General features: G+C 39.6%; 1 protein-coding gene across 1 annotated transcript in view; it reads left to right on the forward strand.

Annotated features, from left to right (window-relative positions):
* The first annotated feature begins 1015 nt into the window (after positions 1–1015).
* rbpjb (recombination signal binding protein for immunoglobulin kappa J region b) overlaps positions 1016–19345 on the forward strand; it is an 84800-nt gene continuing 66470 nt past the window's right edge. The window contains exon 1 of the mRNA XM_081350781.1: positions 1016–1083. The gene's annotated coding sequence lies outside the window, so the exon portion shown is untranslated. The remainder of the gene's footprint in view (positions 1084–19345) is intronic.

A 19345-nucleotide genomic window follows, 5' to 3' on the forward strand; every position in this document is an offset into this window, starting at 1 on the left:
AGTGTCGCTTTAAGTATATCCAGAAGTACATAAGTAGGCTGAAACTATACTCTCATATTATTAGTTTAAAAGAGGTATACTAATAGCACACTTGAATAAACTTCTTTTTTGTAAGTGTTCAATGGTGTGGGGAACTAAAAGCAACATTTTTCCAATTAAAGACAGTTGCATGTCATGTTTTTACTGTTGGAGTGTCAACAGCTGGAATTAATCAAACTGAATCACTACCACTCTTCGATTCAGTTTCAGTGATGCCATTACTCACTTTATACACTCAACTCATTAGGTATTTTTGTTTTCCACACATTTACAGCTCACCGTACTTCTCTCTCCTCGAGTAAACGTGTACTCACACGCTGTTAAAGAAACACACTTACCAAAGCATGACTCACATTCTTCATCCCCAATGATATTATTCTCAAAACAACATAATTGGACCGATTGTTTCACTCTCGGGTTACCAGCTAAAGGAGCCTTGTGGAAACAGACAGCATAAGTATTTGGTAATGTCTGGGAAAATGAGCTCTGGGAGGCTTTGCTAGCTCAGATGGCACATGCCAGCCATCGAGGGGCTTGTTGGGAACAGGAGGAGAATCTTCAGCATGAGAAACACAAGTGCAACTCATTAATGAAAAGCTAATGGGGTGTATGTGTGTGTAACTGTTTACCACCTGTGCTGAATCACTGAGCAAAGCTGCAGTCGGAAGAAAGTGGCATCTCTGTTTCCCAGTAATGTATTTTTAATTTTTAATTTTTAATTTACTAAACATGCACTATTAACAAAAGTTGCTGCCTTAAATTTTTAAGTACAATCAACTTGGATGTTTGTCATTTCAACTTAAATTTCATTAAACTGACTTTTAAATCTTGTATAACTTATAAAAAATGTTGAAAACTGCTTAACTTATTTTGATGAGTTAAAGCAATGTAAAAACATATGTTGTCATAACTTATTGATGTTTTACAGTGCAGAAGACAGCAATAGCAAATGACAATGATCCAGCAATCCATTCAATTCCTGATAGACAAAATTAAGTCCCGTCCAACATTTTTTCTTGTTCGAGAGGCCATACTTCACAATAGGTAAGAAAAGACTATCACAACTTCTGTTTCATGCAGACTTTAACACGCGCAATCTTTCTGTTGGACTGAATATCAGCTGGCTTTGTGCCTATGCCCGAGTCTTGTTTGTGTCATATGAGTGATCTTAAATTGGAAGATGATCAGACTGTAGTCTTAGAAAGAAATGTTTGGCTTGACTGCCTCTCCTATAACCTGGCTGTCAGTTAAATAGCACAATATGAATTTAATAACGCCCTTCAGATTAGTATCAGTGGGGTAATAAACTGTGAGGGGCCTCAGGCTACATTTCTTTTCCGCCTGGCTCAAGGTGCTCCTTGTAAGCAAACTTCCATTAACAACTGACCATTTCAGCCTTGAAAACACTTCAAATCCGTATCAAAGTTTTTTTTTTTTTCAAAGGGTAAAGTTATTTTGATGACTTTAATTCAGAAATCCTGGCATGGATTTTCAAAATTGGCCTCAAGAGCTAAATAACAATAAACAGGCAATATATCAGATGTCTACGTGAAAATGTGGATGTTTGACATAAAAAAAAAAAAAAAACTCAATATGAATTGTGAATATATATTCTGAGACTGTATTTAAAATATGCCCAACATCAGTAGACAGGAAGATGATTTTGATTTTTAAAATCTCTGCTTTGGACACCAGTGTGTTTTCATTGGTTGGTTGTTGAGTTACTGAACTGGTTTTTACTGCACATATGATCCCCCACAATGCACGGTCAAAAGTAAATATTCAAACCACACAATCCTGTCGGTTTGAGAGCTGAAGAATCTGACCCACAGAGTATTAATTATAATGCTGGAGATATGAGTAAGACATATGCAGGAACATTAACAGATATAGCAACTTTATTCATGCTGCATATTGTCCGCTAACACGGCCTATAAATTAAGCCTTTAAAAGTACAAGTATACACATGCAACCACTGTCTTCCATGACTTTTCATTAGAGTGCAACAGATGACAGCACAATATACGGCCTGGCAGGGACTGAGGATTCTGGGAAAAGTCGTGGAACTTTGGAAGAAGCAACGGAACACAGGGCTGTCCACTGCTGGCTCGCAAGACCTTGGAAGAACCCTTAATAGGGTGCTCGATCATGAGGTTTGCTGTGGAGAAATTAACCTCTACAAGAACTGCAAAAAGCTATGTAGTGGTCAGAAAAACCGAATAACCTATGGTGGGGTTTTCCTTTCAGCTTTTATTAATGATGGAGGTTCATTTTTAGGACCATAGCCATTGGAATAAGGAAATTGTGAAAAATGAAAATTAGTGATTAGTTAGACCCCAAGCTTTTCCTGCCTCAGGGTCACATGTAACTGGAGATTCAGTGGTTGTTCAGAAATGTTTAATCTCACAATTTCTTAGATCATTCTGCAAAACATAAAACATATCTCATATCGGCCAATTATGTAAGATCTTTTTTTTATTGGAATCATTAAATATTCCAAAAGTTTTATCCCGTTTTGAGTTTGTTTCTGATATGTTTTCCTGTTCTGTGAATGTCCGAGGGGCTATTTACACGACACTGTTTTCAACTAAAAACGTTAAACTTTTTTTTGCGTTTTGGCCGTTCATTTACACGACAACGGCATTTTGGGTGCCAGAAAATGCAAACTGTTGAAAACGCGTTTCCATGTAAACAAAAAAAAAAAATCTCCAAAAATTATGAAGTCATGCACATGCGTATTACGTGTTCAGTCTATAGTGTTTCATCACCATCTAACAGCCTGGCAGCAGAATACAGCGTTTTTAGTCGTTTTCGCGGATCTGTGTGAATGGGGGTCGTTTTGACAATGGAGTTGTCAGTACGTGGAAAACTGTCACTGTCGCGCTTTTGTTGTTTACACGGAGACCATTTTCAAAAACTTGCACTTTGAAACCCGTTTTCAAAAGTTTGCGTTTTCAGGCACCCAGAACGCCGTTGTCGTGTAAATGAAAAGCCAAAACGCATAAAAAGCTTTACGTTTTTAGTTGAAAACGGTGTTAACAGCCCCTTAATGAAAAACTTCTCCGTTTTAAGCATATCGTTGTCGTGTAAACGTAACCTAAGTTCAGTTCGCCTCCATTCTCTCCCTGTTTGTTTCCATGGTTACTGATTGAGTTAGTTCTGTTCAGGTGTGTCTAGTTAATAATTAGCCCTCTCTTGGGCTACGTTTACACGTGGCCGGTTATTTTCATAAACGGACATTTCACCCTCTCCGTTTTCAGAGGAGTGTTCGTTTACACAAACCCGTGTATATGCCGTCAAGAGCATGCCAAACCTGTAGGTGGCAGTGTAACGAGAAGCTCAAGCCCATGTTAGCCAATCAGAATCCCGAAAATATAGGTCGCACCTTTGACGCAGTGCAAGTTCTGTCGCATACGGTGACGTTGACTGCCTAAAACCAGAGAATGGGTGTTTCTCAAAACCAAGAATGCAAAGAACGGACTTGTGTTCTTGGGGAGAACGCTCTTGCTAGTTGTTCTTGGAAGAATGAACTCACAAGGTGACGAGCACACAGAACGCTGCTGACAGTTTGAGACGATGTGTTCTTGCTGGTATTGCGCAATAATACCCCCGCACAGACGGCGTCTGCAGTACCCAAACATAACGAGAATTATTGACGATAACAGCCAGGCTTTATCGCCTAAGCCTACCCTCAGCTCAAGGGATTACTCTACAACTGTACACTATGTAATGTATATTCATAACAATAAATCTACCTACGCTGGAGATTCTCACTTCCGAAAACATTTGAGCGCATTTTCGATTCGCCATACATTTTTGAAAAATGCCAATATTTGAAATATACACAGTTGATTTCTCGCATCAAATGTTCTCAGAAGTGAATTTAGTGATGAAATAGCGTACAAATTTGTAGAAAAACGACTTGCTGTATTGACCTCTCGTTCCTCGAATGCCGAAATGAATGCTGGGATATTTCTGCCATTAAGTTCACACAAGTTACCAACCTATGCATCCTCGGTAAAATGGGCGTGTCAAGAACACTTCCGGGATTTTTAACCGTTCTTGCCAAAATGCAAACTTGTGTATTGGGACGGTACTTGGGCAGCGACTGATGACGTTTCACAAGTCCACAAGAACGCAAGTACAGACAAGAACGCATTTTGAGAAACGGCCAATGTCTAATAGGAAGAGAATTGGCAATCTGCTTACTTCCGGTTTCTGGACTGGCTGCAGTAACACATCTCTGTCCATGCGGGGGCGCTCGCAGGCGAGTGCAGAATGAATGGAGGTCTATGGCGAAATACCCATCAAAATCCACTTTTCTCAGGATATAATTTTTTGTATAGTCATTTGAATGTTGTATTCGAAAGGAGATGCAAAGAAATTACACATTGCTGGGTGTTCGATTTTTTAGAGTCACTTATTTGCTTTAAAAAGTGTCAATGACGTCATACACATTGTACGACCAGAGATACTGCTTTACGGCAATCCTTCACTCACTCTGGTTCTTTCGCGCTCTGCACTTTCTTTTCTCTCGAGGCATCGACAACACAGCTGACACAGGTAAATACATGTGCTAGAAGAGTTTTTGTTTTGTTTGTTTCTGGTCCTGCTTCGGATGCCACGATGCCATCAAGTGGTATCTCTGGTCGTAATCAGTCTTTCATTGACCAATCAGCGTTCATTAGCAGAATGCTAGCGTGTTATGGGCAACAACAACTCAACCTGTAAGAAAACGAAAGGACATAAGTGCTCGTTCATTCAACTTTCGACCAATAACCCATGTTGAACTTGCAAAACCTACAATAAAATCTGAGATTTCTCAACGGCAATCGGGTGAAAGAGACAAATTTAGCCGCCTAGCCCCATAGACTCCCATTCAGTCTGCACTCGCCCGCGATCACCTCCAGTGGAACTCTAATGGAACTGCAACCAAGATCGATACAATGGGGCTGATAGGAAGTGCCAAGGCTCTACGTAGACGGGCTCTGCTAAAACTCAGTTTTTCTCAGTTTACATGCAAACGTGTAAACAGAGTTTTCCAAAATCTCCACTCTGGACGGAGTTTTTAGAAAGAATCGTTTTCAGAGGCGAATTCTCCGTTTGCATGTAAACGAGGGGCACAACCGAAGCGAAATGTCGAAATGTCGTTTTTTCTAAATAACCATGTACGTGTAAACGGGGCCTTGGTTTCTGTCTATTTAAGACAGACCCTGTGTTTCGTTCAGTTCATCGTCAGTTCTACGTTGTAATAAGTTTGTTGTTCTGTTCCTGAGATTCTGTTTTGTGTAGATTTGAGTTTATTTCTAAAATAAAGACTGCTGCACATAGACTTAGATCCCGTTTCACCCTTCCTTGCAACCGGCGGTGACAAGTTTGGGTTCCGTAGTTTTTTAACATTTTTCACGAGTTCGCATGTTAATGAAATCTGATGTAATATTAAAATGCGTATTTGGCTTGCTGTCCGGGGGGAGGGCTTCAGCCCGATTCCAGAGTACCTCCCCCCTATAAATGTATAGATCATAGGTATCTATGAGCAGACCCAGCTGAATGTGAGGTGATGGGGTGGTGGCGGGATGCTGAGAAATTAGTCATGAGACTTTATTTATACTGGCTATTTCTTGTGCTGATTGGATGATTACCTGAACATGCTCCTCCCGAACTTTGTTACATAAAACTTCATTTAATGAAAGAAAACATTTATGCTCTCCAATGCTGCATTTAAAACCTTAATATTGTGCAATCTTATTACAATTTAAAATAACTTTTTAATATATTTAAAAATGTAATTTATTCCTGTGATGGCAAAGGTGTATTTTCAGCATCATTACAGTCTTCAGTGTCACATGATCCTTCAGAAATCATTATAGCATGATGATTTGTTGCTCAAGAAACATTTATAATTAAATCAATGTTACAAATATTTTTGTGGATTTTTTCAGGATTCTTTAATTTATAGAAAGATCAAAAAGAACAGTATTTATTTTAATAGAATATTTTTGTAACATTGGAAAAGTCTTTATTTTTGATAAATTTAATGGCTTAAATGCTTAAAGTTGTGTATTGCAACTGTTCAGATCATTAGGGTGCTCTTTCGTTTTCCGGAATATCTGCATTGGCAATGACTTTGCATTGGTAGACATACGCCTTTATTCCGTGCTGTCGCCTCCGCCGGTTTCAAAACATGTCTTCGTATATATTGTCATTTTCTGCTTGTCCGGCACTTTGCAACAACACAACTTTGTTTCCGCAGCGACTTTCAGCATGTTTCTTATAACAACATCTGACGTTTATGTTTTATGTGGCGTAAAAATCTGATCGTATTTCAATTGGATATGCACAAAAATCGGATTTGGACTGACAGTGTGAACTAGCCTAAGTTGATCGTAGAACAATATCCACTAATGGTCTCTACGATCAAATAAGTCTTACAAAGCTTTTGGGAAACGCAGCCCAGAGCAGTCGGACTGAAAAAGATTTCCAGAAATGCCATTTGTATAGAATTTCAAACCACATGAATGTAGTTTGAAATGGATTCATTTCATGTGTTTTTTTGTTGTTGTTGTTGTTGCTGTTCACACTTGCTAAATCTGATCGAATTTCAATTAGATATGCACAAAAATTGATTTGGACTGACAGTCTGAACGTAGCCTTTGTCATCTTACAATGACAGGGGAACACAGGCTATCCAGAATAGGGAACACAGAACCAAAACACAATGAAACTAAGCAGAACAAAACCTAATCCTAACAAACAGCTGATCAGCCACAATTTTCATATCGATGCATCCTCATGCATAATGTTCTTCCGTCTCTTCAGAGAACTTGTGAAATTTGGTGAGAACATCACAAAACACTGTCCAAGATGGATCATAAATGAGTTTCCAACTTTTGGAATAGGTTGTCCACGTATGAGCCCATGAGAACAAAAAGTTGCTTTCCAGGTTAATAGCTGGAATGTTGTTTTAGTCTCTATGGAATTTCAGATCAGTAGCTGGAATAGTGTTTTATTCTTACTGGAGGATCCGTACTTTGTGATATATTTGTCTGACAACGTTGTTGTTTTCCTTGGAATTTTACTAGATTGACACTAACACTAGCACTGCAAATTCCTGAGCGCGTTATAGAGAAATTTTCATTTAAAATGCCGCTCACAAGTGAAAGGGTATAATTACAGTCATGTTTGGTAGAGGCTTTAATTCCTGTCTTGAGGCAGCCTTCCCCCCCATACATAGCTATAAATGTCAGTCCATACAGGGTGATTACATGGGCACTGAATGGCAAATAGATTGCGTGATATGATATTCGCTGTGAATTCTTGGCTGAACAAATGCAGACCAATAAATGGCATCTGTACTTTTTCTGAACAGGTCACCATGGCATGCTTGGCTCTCAGTGTGGGTTTCAGAGGCTGACCATCCTCCATCCTCCTCGGCCTTTTTCGGGACAAACTGGGAGCGCGTGTGTGCGAGGCTGGCCGAGCCCCAAACCCGAGGTCTATACTGCTTCTGGCAGCGTACAGATTAAGACTGCAATTATAGATCTGGGTTTGGACTCTGCTTTGTTTGAGAAAATGGAGGGAGGTTTGGTGGGGTGGGTGATGTCATCTCTGGTTTAGAGCCGCACAGACTGGGATCACAGCGCTGGTGTTGGCTTACTGCGCTGCGTCGAGGATGAGAGAGAACGAGACGGAGAGAAAAGAAGGACGGCGTGAGTGTGTGCACTTTAAATAGATCTCAACTGAATTGATGGGGCTTATAATCAGGGTGGTTTATGTGTTTGTGCATGTATATGTGTGTGTGTGTGTGTGTGTGTGAACGATATGAGCTGCCATATTATAACCGAGCTCTAACATAAGCTTATAACACTTAACAGTTTAGTTTAGTCTTTATGTATCATTTTTTCCCCCCCAAAGATAATAAACAGAGATGTCAAATGGGTTAAACAAAGTCCCACAGATCGCAGCACTTTTTCATGCTCACTACAAACAGGCCAAGCCGAAGTTAGAGGAACCGAGTGAAGACAACATTTTTTACGACCACTTGCAGGCACCGTTTTATGAGACATTGTTAAAAAATGTGGGCACGCAGAGAATTTACACAGCAATACCACTTTATTTGTTATCCTTTCTTTCAGCAATGTTTGGATGAATCGGGGCTGAATGAGAGCGCAGTTAAAATAACACAGAATAAGTGTACTTGGGTAATCTTTTTGGTTGTTGTGGGGAGAGAGGGCTTTGCCCATGTAAACTTGCGGAGGACGGTTGGCTGAGAGGTCCGGCACTGTAATGTGAGCTGTGGTTGGGGAATAACACGGGGGGCGTTCACAGCCCGCTTTTCCAATCTCCAATCTGCTGTAATTCACTGCCATGATTCACAAATGGAGCCTGGCTGGGTGAGGAGATGAGCCAAGCGGCAAACAAAAGAGGAAGAACCGACATGTGCCAAAACAGTACAATGACACAAGTGTTAACAATTAGGTGTTTAAAAATATCAATATTTTAGTTGAATTTATCTACATACTAATTATAAAAAATTACCCATTTAGATTAAAAAGATGGTCACGCAACACTTTTCATTTCATATGCATGTGAATGCGGGAGATCAGAGAATGCATATTCATGCAAAGAAATTCATGCACATTTCATTGCCTTCCATATTCAAGTTAGGTGAACTTTACCTGTGCATTTGACGTGTGACCACAGATGAAAAGAGCATCCACTTTAAAGCTGTAGAACCACAGAAATTGCATTGCTGCAGAAACGTGGAGAAATTGTGTATTTTACCTTTGGAATCATTATTGTTTTATGTTAAATTTATGTTTTTTTTTTCTTTTAAAAAGGTATCATATCTTGTCTGTTACAGTGTCTGTGTCACGTGTCAGTGTATGTTTAGACTTTCAGTTTGTGTTTTGATTTTTTTCCGATTTTTCTTTTCCCGCCACTCCTTCGTTTCCATGGTTACTGTCATTTCAGTTTAATCATCGTCATCTGTATCACCTGTGTTCTGTTAATCAGTGTAATCTGTGTTTGTATTTAAGTTCTGTCTGTTCTGTCAGTCTTTGTCTGATCTATGTTGTATTAAGTGTGTGTGAACCTTCTGCTTGTCTTTTATGAACCGGTATGATTTATATTGCGAGTAAAAGTTTGCATTGGAACTTTTGCCTTGGTCGTTCATCGGCCTGCCCTTGACTCGAGACTACAATCCTCAAGCTTTGCCTCATCCCTTCGTCCCTCCGGCTCCATTGGCCTCCTCACTCTCTCCAGCTCCACCTTGGTCCTCTGTCACTCTGGCTCCACCGCAGCCTTCTGGATACCCGCCTGCGCCTCGGTCGCCAGAGCCGTCGGCATCGCCATGTCCCTTGGGATCCTCAGCATCGCCTTGGCTCGTCGGCTCTCCGGCTTCATCCGGGTATCCTCTTCCTCCTGCTCCGCCTTTGTCAGTCGGCCCCCTGGAGTCGCCAGTCCTGCCTCCACCATGGCTCCTCCCTCCGTCTGCTCCGCCCTGGTCCCTCCTGCCTTCTGTCTGCCCTTCACCTGCTCTTCGTCCTCCTTCTGAGCTCCCTCGCAGGGAGGTCTATCTCCGGAGCAAGGTCGCACCTTCCGGGAGGGGGAGGTACTGTCACGTGTCCGTGTATGTTTAGACTTTCAGTTTGTTTTGATTTGTTCCTGTCTTCGTTTGTTCTTTTCCTGCCACTCCTTCGTTTCCATGGTTGCAGTCAGTATCAGTTCAGTTTTATCACCTGTTTAGTCATCGTCATCTGTATATATGTTCTGTTAATCTGTGTTTGTATTTAAGTTTTGTCTGTTCTGTCAGTCTTCGTCCGATCTACGTTGTATTAAGTGTGTGTGTGAACCTGCCCGTCTATGTACCTGTATGATTTATATTGTGAGTAAAAGTTTGCATTGGAACTTTGACTCTTCTTCGTCTTCTGCCTGCACCACACCGTGACAGTCTGAAGAAATATTTCATGCCTAAAATTCTAGTGCGGCTGCCTCTAAAGTAACTTTAAAGGGATTCTTCAGGATTTAGCATTAAGCTTTGTATTAGTAGAAAACCTGTAGTGTTTTCGAATTACCATGCTTTCCACCCTCATATCCCCATGAGACAAGAAATTTATGTATTTTTTGTCTGGAAAAAATCCTCCGATGACGCAAAAATCGTCATTTTGCGTCATCGGAGGATTTTCTGGCCAGAGGCTAAAGACTACAGCCAGTAGGAGGGGCTGTCCCGCATGTGTTCAACCCGCCCATAGAGGGTGGGATCTCACTCACATAATGTACACACAGTCAGCCGTCTTTCTTTGGAAGCTAAGCTTGCAGGCTCTTGTTCTGTGGAGAAAGCTGAGTAGTAGGAGAAAGCTGAGTAGTAGGAGAAAGCTGAGTAGTAGGGGTTACCATCCTCCTTTTCCCGGACTTGTCCGGCGGGCGAGATCGTTCAAAATGTCCGGGATTCGGCTTTTGCTTTCTGCGGTCGCCATTCATTGTTTACATGCACACCTCTTGTTTCAATCTAACTGAATTCATTCCGATTGGTGAATCTGAATGTAGTGTTTACATGAACGCTAAACAAGTGATCGGTTGATGTGCGTTTTAACATTGCTAAGAAAATTCCCACTCCTCCGTGAGAGATACGAGACCGGCGCTCAGTAATGACGCCACCGGCCTCGCGCCGTTCTCCCGCGGCCGTCAGCCTCGTCCTGCTCGCCACAGTAAACATAATGAATGGCGACTGTAGAACGCAAAAGCCGAATCCCGGACATTTTGGGCGATCTCGAAATCCCAGGCAGACTCGTCACGGAGACTCACTGGTAGCCTAACCATGTTGTTTTCAACTGCGCTCTCTAACCGGTAGGCGTGGCCTCCTAGGGCAGCGAAGCAAGTGCATTCTGGGAGTTGTTGTCTTTCATCCACATAAGCCAAAAATAAATTTTCTGGCTTTTCTCAGTCTAGAAAGCTCCAAATTAAAAAATTTCTTCACATTTCTTCTACATAAATGACCTATTTTAAATACACATTCATCTTTTCAGAGGTGAAGTATCCCTTTAAAAAGATTTGATCAAAACTACACTATAGTTTTTTCCCTACACTGATAAAAATGATTTTGTGGAAACAAATGCAAAAAACAAATGTAATTTCTACATGAAAATGTTAGTTAGGTTAGAATAAAAAAAACAAAGTAAATTCTACATTAGTACTCAATTCAAGCTTGTAGAAATTCACACGTAAATATCAACGTTATAAAATGAAGTAAAACTACTCAACTGTTCCCACTGTGCACTGGGCCTTGAATTTTTGTTTCAAGTTGTGCCAGTTGATTTTTTTCGCTGTTTTCCAGTTGTATTTACAGTTTTATCATTGCTTTTTGTTGTTAGGTTTAGTAACTTGTCATTTTGTGACATTTGGAGTTAATTTTCTACTCAAAATGACACATTCATACTCAAACTATCAGATGTTACTGTCATTGTGTATTGTGTACCAAGTATTGAGGTCTCTGTGTTCAGGTGCTGCATAATTTGTTATATGTGGTGTCTACACAATATTTACTGTATTATTTATGTTTGTAAGTAAAGCATACACTTTTAAAAGTGTGGTTTAATTCATTGTTATATTGTTTGAGTAAAGTGTATTGCAAAGGAAACTTCAACGAAATAGAAATTAGACTACTCAACCTTTTACTGGCCAAGTTAAAATTACTTATTTTCTTTGTTAATTTTACTTAACTTAGTTAAGTATAGTTTACTTAATTCCATATGTGAAATTTGCTTTCACGAGTTCCTTTGTCTTTGTCTTAAAGCTAATAAGGTTAAGTGTATTTGGCTTGCTGTTCCATGCTGAGCTCATGGAAGCAGCTTCAATATAGAAACTTAGATATTCAACTTAGATATACCCCCCCAGTGGGACTACTAATGCTTGGATGAAGAGTATGGTAGCAAGATGCCTAAATTATGTTGGTGGATGTGGAGGGATGCCAAAACAGCTGATGCCAGAGCAAGGTGAGCGGCTGCTTATATGCTCCGCAGTTAATTGAAAGATTAGATGGGTTCACTCCTCCCAAAATCATGTTGTGAACTTCATGTAAAAATATGTGTGCAAAAACTTGACTAAGAACATTTTTATTTTATTACACTACTTTTAATAATAATAATAAAAAAAGTCAGGGTAGTGTTTGAGGCATTAAACTCCAAGCAACTCGTGGACGAACACTGTTTTGGTCTTCAGATGATTTGAGGTTTGAGGCCTGTGGTTAGGTGATCTTATCAGAGCGAATGTCACAAATTACATAAAAATTTGCCCCTCCTAAAAGGAAATATGTTACATAAATATAATAGAGCAATATCAGTGAATAATGTATTTTGAGCAGTTAACTGCCTTCCACTGTTGTTTGGACTCATTGAAAACAATTGTTTTAAAATAAATAAAATTAAACCAATGCTGGCTTTCGACATAACGATCACTACATATCTTAAAAGCAAAAAAAAAGGCCACATCAGTGTCAGATAATTCCGAAATATCGCCATCGCTGTTAATAAAAGCTTTAGTACAGGTTCTGACACTTTGTTTCTTGCTTCTAAACTCTGTATAACAACGGATGATTCTTCAGATAGTTGAACAACTATAGTTTTAATAGTTTTAATTAAGCTTATCTGCTATAAATGCTGATCTGACTTGAGTTGTAATGGAAAAGCTGCAGAATACATACGGTTTTACAGGCCTACTATTCATAAAAAATATTAGAAAGCACATAGTGTACACTGCACAGTATGCAGTATCCTAGTGCAAACATGCACGTCCTGATTCTGCGGAGTTAGACTCGTTCATGGATTTTGTTGATCCTGGAACAACATTCAAGTCTGACATTTTTTTGTAACCTTATCCTTATCCCAAAACCTAACACTACTCATAACTTATCCCTAAAATCAAAGCAAAATGATATGTGAATAACACTGATGTAGAAGCACCTAACCCTGGTTGTAAGCCTAAACGTAATAAACTGTAAACTTGTCCCTCAAATCCGATTGGTTGATTGGAATGTTGTTCTAGGATCAACAAAGATGTTGATCCAGGAACACGATGCACTTGGTGAAGGTTTTGCTACTTAACTACTGTTTTTCTACACTGTCAAAACACGGTTTATGTGTCAATTGGATCAGTGTCTATGTATGTTTGTATATTAGGTGTGAGGTGAGTACTGGCTCAATTTCCAGACGTCTCCTGGCCCTCTTCTTGCAACACTCGCACCAGATTGACACTCATTCACCAGTGTGTGTCAATGTAGACGAGAGCAAAGAATGAGGAGTGAGGTAGATCAGTGGGTCCACTGAATGTTCCAGGCTTTCGGCTGGCATGTTACATCCCCCGAATGATGCAACCTAGGATGTTTTCAATTTCACAACCTGATTAGGCTATTTCAGATACTCTCCAGCTAGACTCAATGGAAGCCAATACAGGAACTGAGCACTAAACGGCATTAAGTAGATCCAGGGAGACCGAGAAAATGTAAAAAGGAATCAAAACACTGGAAAACAAACAGACTGTATCAAGACTTGGCACTATCCATCCAACATGTCGACCTCAGTTTTTCCATGTTATGGTTAATGCGCCCAAAGACCCCTCTCTTACAAACTTTCAGAGGAAAGAGTGAAATGTTGAGAGATACTTTTTTCCTTCCATTTTCCGCTTTGATTTTTTTTTCTTTTAAGAAGAATACGACAGCTCAGAAATGCTCAGTGCTCTGTGGACAGTTGGACTCCACATGTTGTTGGTTCATGAGATCACTCTTTCAGAGAGGAAGAAGTAATAAAAGTACATGTGACGGATACTGTACCTCACAATTGAGCTCACAAAACAAAACAGAGCGGAATAGTCAAATGAAGAGAAGCTTTAAATGGAGGAAATCCATAATTTGAGATGAAAACTGGTGAATGACAGGAGGAGGAAGTTAAAGATGTCTTTTCGCAGAAAAGAAAAAGGCTCAGAAAAACGCTCTGTTTTAGTGTGTGCCCTTTAAATGCAAATAAGCTGCTGCTGGACGACCCAGGGGGCGGAGCTTCATAAGCTCGCGCTCAGTCTCTCAGGACAATTTCATCTCACGGAATGATGATAATATCAGAAACTCTCAGTAACTGTGTTCAGTTCGAGTCGGACAATAATGCCTACAGAGTCAGAGTGCTGTATAGAGATGAAACAGGTATAGTTTAGTAGTTTAATTACGGTTATTATAACGTATTTGTCATCTGCTTGTATGAATCCATTATTTATTATTATACCATGGTCTGGGTGAATACTCGATTCTGATTGGCTGCAGGGTGTCCATTAAAAAGTGATAATGTACACCTAGGAAAGGCGTCCCGTCAATTTGCCTGATGACAGTTCTAAATGATTGCGCTGGCTCAAACTCACTGATCAACTGCTGCGGTCGGGTCGCTGTGGCCACGTTGCTTGGCAACGCCTGTATACGGGAGAAGATATTAAATAGTGCGCTCGAGTTAATAAATAAAAACCCTCACGATTTTTACTCTAAAACACATTAAAGTATTATTAATTGATTAAATATTTCTTTCTTTCGTAAGTAACCATGGTATAAACGGGTTAATGCCCTTCGAGGTGTCCATTATCAGGTTTTAATGGACGACGGTGAGGCGTGAACCGTCCGACGCGCAGCGGAGGACGGTTGCCTCCGCCGAAGTCCATTAAAACCTGATAATGGACACCTCGTCGGGCATTAACCCTTACATAGCCTACAAGTCTGCTGTCTGAATGATGATCAAACATACTGATGAGTTTAATAAAGTTTATTGTACATAACACAAAAGATGAAGCGTCAGTTTTACTTCAGAAAATCACCGTAAGAGCTGAGTAAACACAGTAAGTTATTAGAAGTGCGCAAGTACATAAACGAATTTCGGTAGAGTTGAGGGAGCATTCCTGTGGGTGGAGGTTAGTCAAAAAATGGTTTTAATGACGTCATTAAAGAAGGAAGTAGAGGGATGTAGTCCAAACGGGCCGTTCGATGTAGTCAACTTCTGTTAAATAAAATATCTCGCTTGGCATTGAACTTTGAGCTTTATCATTTTACAGATATTATTTATACTCTAACAACAACATTACACACTAACTAAAGTTTGAAACATGGGATCACAAAGAACGGGACCTTTAAAACATATTGCATTTAATTTATAATAAACATTGCAATATTCCATAAAAATAAGATTGATTGCATGGTGACTAGCATCACAACTGTTTATAATGATAATTATAATAATGATAATGAATTTTCTTTCTCATTTTTAGGAAAAGCACTTAATTACCATTGTTTATTTCTATACCAAATGTCATACACATGAAACTAAAAATATAAACAACTACATCATTATGTTGATATCCTATATTTTTACAATAAAACTTACGACAAACATGTCTTCTAATATCCTCAGTTGTTGCGTATACCGAGCTGCATTGAACAGATTTGTAAATTACTTTCCTTGAACCCATTGTGCGAGTTCACTTTAATACCGCGTGCTTTATGTTGCTGCTGATTGGACTGCAGTTCTGACACACCCACCAAACAAGAGAAAACGTATCTCAAACCCCGTTGCACACCGTTTCCAGGAAACATGACGTTCAACCCGGAAACCGTAGCAAAACGTTGCACACCGTTTTGACCTTGAACTTGCCCCAGGTCTCTGATGTGGATTACGAATTTCGTACCTGCTACACTCACCTGAGAATACGCCATGTGATCGCGTTTCCTGTGAATCCTACTTACCTGTTTACATCTGTCATTGAAGAGGTGTTTGCTCTTCAGCTCCAGTCACAGTCAATATCTCTGAAAACTTGGTAAAGAAAACCATTCTGGTTATTCTACATTCACCTGCTCATATATTCATAGACTTATTCATTTACCTGCTTATGTTGCTTATCCTGTTTCAATAAATACCTGTTTGGGTTGAGCTGTCTGAGTCTGGTGTTCCCTGACATATGCAACAAATCATCAGAATGATTTCGGAAGGATCGTGTCACACTGAAGACTGGAGTAATGATGCTGAAAATCCAGATTTGCCATCAAAGGAATAAATTGGAAATAGTTATGTAAAATTGTGGTAACACTTTTAAATAAGGTTTCATTTATTTGTATTATTAATCTTAATGTTAACCTCAGCATTTAAGATCAAAAGTTGTATTAGTTTAGTTTAACTATTGTTAACAAATGAGACCTTGTTGTAAAGTGTTACCCAAACTTTTATTGGACATTAATTGCATTCATTTTAAGTGTTCCTTAAAATATCTTTCCATAGACACAATTGTTTCATAATATTCTTTGTTTCTTTCTGTATAACCAAACTTTTTAATGCATGTATAACTTACACATATTACACAGATTTATTTTCTTTCCTTTAAAAGAAGCTGACAATAAATCATGTTTATTTTAATCTAATATTTTTCTTTTGGCAATCATTTTGCAAGTGTTAGACATCCAAGTTTTGTATGGTGTTTTACTTATCACCTTTCTCGTCATTTCTTTGATAATTCTTTAAAGTTAAAATAAAATGTCAAGGTTATGAAGATTAACTTTGTCTTCCTCCCTCTCTCTCTCTTTTTTTTTTTTTTTTTGTTGCTCAGCTGATTTACCGGCTGTTGTTTGTGTCACCAGCTGTCTTTGACCTTTTGCCCTATGACCTTTCAACCTGCTATCTGTTCTTGAAAACACAGGCTACACTGTCCCATCTTGCCACAACACACACCATCACTTCTGACACCTTTAAACTGGACAGAGATGTTTCTTTGAATCATACGTCAAATGAAAGCATGTTAACACAAACAAGTGCGCGTGACAAGCTCAATATTTCAGACCTGTATTTTGGCCTAGCACATTTGGAGAGTTCAGTTGAAAAATCGCTTTAGAACAGGAACATCATCCAAGAAAATGACTATAATATTAAACATGATTATTTTTTTCATTAATGTCATGGTGAGTTATTGTCCTCATATATTTTATATCTGAAACAAATCCCAGAATTCATTATCACATTGATCAGTGAACAATTCATCTCAATAATGGATCAAGATATCAAATCAGGACAAAAAGGTTCACAAGCATTTGTTTCTGGAGAAAATAACAGCACCCGACTGGGGATGATTTGGCCATTTTGTTTGTTTTGCCTTCCCAGACGTGGCCGCTGAGAAGATTAAGAGATTTAGTGCGAGATTATTCTCTGTCCCATCAACGCTCTCCATCAAATAAGCAAATAAGTGGTTTGTAAACAAGCCCAAAACAAAGGCTTTTGCCAAAACCTTTCAGACCTCGACAATGGATGGTGCATGTCTTGCGGTATAGAAAATGAGGCATTAAATCATCAGGTGCGAATGCTGCATCTACATTGTTGATTTGCGTCCGGATGCGTGTGTGTGCGTATGCGGATCAGTCCTGTGAGGCATATGTTGTCATGCAGGTTCCCAATAAATAAAGCTTATCATGTGTGTCCTTGAAATTTCTCAACCCGAAGTGACAAGCCAAAAGCCTATAAGGACAGTCTGACCTACATGGGTGGGTCATTAAAATTTAGAGTAGAGTCCTAATTAACCTCAAATGTGGTTGAGATAGACACCCAAACAGTATCATAAATCATTGTGATTAAGAAAGAGAGAGAACAACAGATGATGTCATGAATGTGAAGAGTATTTGCACACACACACACACACACACACACACACACACACACACACACACACACACACACACACACACACACATATACACACCCTTCCCCTTGACATCCTTCCCCGCCCACACACACGCCTTGCCACGCGAATAGAAGCGTGTGTGTGTGTGTGTGTGCGAGAGCTTGAAAGAGAGGGAGGAGGTGCCTCGGAATATAACAGCACGGCCGGCAACGCCAAGCTCAAATGTAAAGGCGGCTGGATGGCCTTTTGTAATGTATATTAACTTGTGACGGTCATTCACCTGACAGGCCATTGTTCTCCACGACCCGGCAGCCTACTCCCTCCCTCCATCCTTTCTTCCTTTCGAGCAGGTTGGGTGTATTGTGTGTAGAGAGGCACGCAGCGATGGTCCGTTGTCTGTTGGGGGGGTTAGGAGAGGGTTGAGACGCTGACCCCAGCGAGTGGGGGTGACCTAAGCAGATGGCGGGGCAGGCTGTCCACTCAGCCAGAATTAATAACGTGTGCCATGTCACATTGTCTGAGAAAACGTTCCCCCTCTCGCCCCACCTCTGTTCATGTCTCTCTCTCTCTCTCTCTCTCTCTCTCAATTTCAGTTTACTTTATTGGCAAGACCAAACCTGTACATTTGGATTGCAAAAGCAGTCATATATATGTATCCTGTCTTTTTGGTCTGAGATGATTTCTTTCTGAAAAGAAAAAAAGAAAAATTATTTTATCCAGTTTACTTCAAAAGTAAAATAACGATCGATATAATGGAATATACAAGAAATACTACAAAACATTTTGTTTGGAGAAGATTTCTCTCTGAAAAGAGTAAAAAAGTCAAGTCAAGTCACCTTTATTTTAACACTGTTAAAAAAACGTAAAATTTTAAGTACAATCAACTTGGGTGTTTAAGTTTAAGATTCATGCAAACACAATTCAATTCTGCTGTAAAGCAGCTCTAAAAAAAAAGACAATAGTTGAACAGCTGAAATCAGTTCAGTGTTGATTCAGTTCAGTAACTGTGTAAAGTTCATCTATTATGGAGTGTGTTCAATTGATCTAAAGCAGCTCCGGAGAAAACAGTGATGTCATCGTCCAGCTCAGTTCTGTTCTCATTTGATAGTGTCGGTGCATTCAAGTCAATAATATTGTTGAATATTAAGTGTGACCAAATAAGCAAGCCAGACGCGACAGTGGCAAGGAACCCGAACTACATCAGGTTTAATGGGAGATACCTCCAGCTTGGCTCAGTCAACAAAACAAAATAATTACCAACAATTAGTTAATAATTTTGTTTGGAGATTGCCCAACTTAACTTTTTATTTTTTTTTATTATCCACTTCCTTCCACTTTTTTCCTTTTAAAAAAACACACAAAATATACTTTTATTTTCACCTCTCATTTGTGTTGGCTGTCCCTCTTTTCTATCTCCCCTTTTTCCTCTCTGTGCAAAGGGGATGTATTGTGCCCACCATTGAAATTTCCGGGGCCTCTTTTAGGATCAGCAGAGCTTCAGCCAGAAAGCTCATAGACGGGGACAGTGATCATAATCACTACAGCTCTTCCTGTCCAACAGCAGGGTCACGGTCTTCACACACAGTATGTGCTGTGTATGTGTGTGTGTGTGTGTGTGGACTTC

The sequence above is a fragment of the Scardinius erythrophthalmus genome (assembly GCF_964197995.2).
Source record: "Scardinius erythrophthalmus genome assembly, chromosome: 2".
Lineage (NCBI taxonomy): Eukaryota > Metazoa > Chordata > Actinopteri > Cypriniformes > Leuciscidae > Scardinius > Scardinius erythrophthalmus.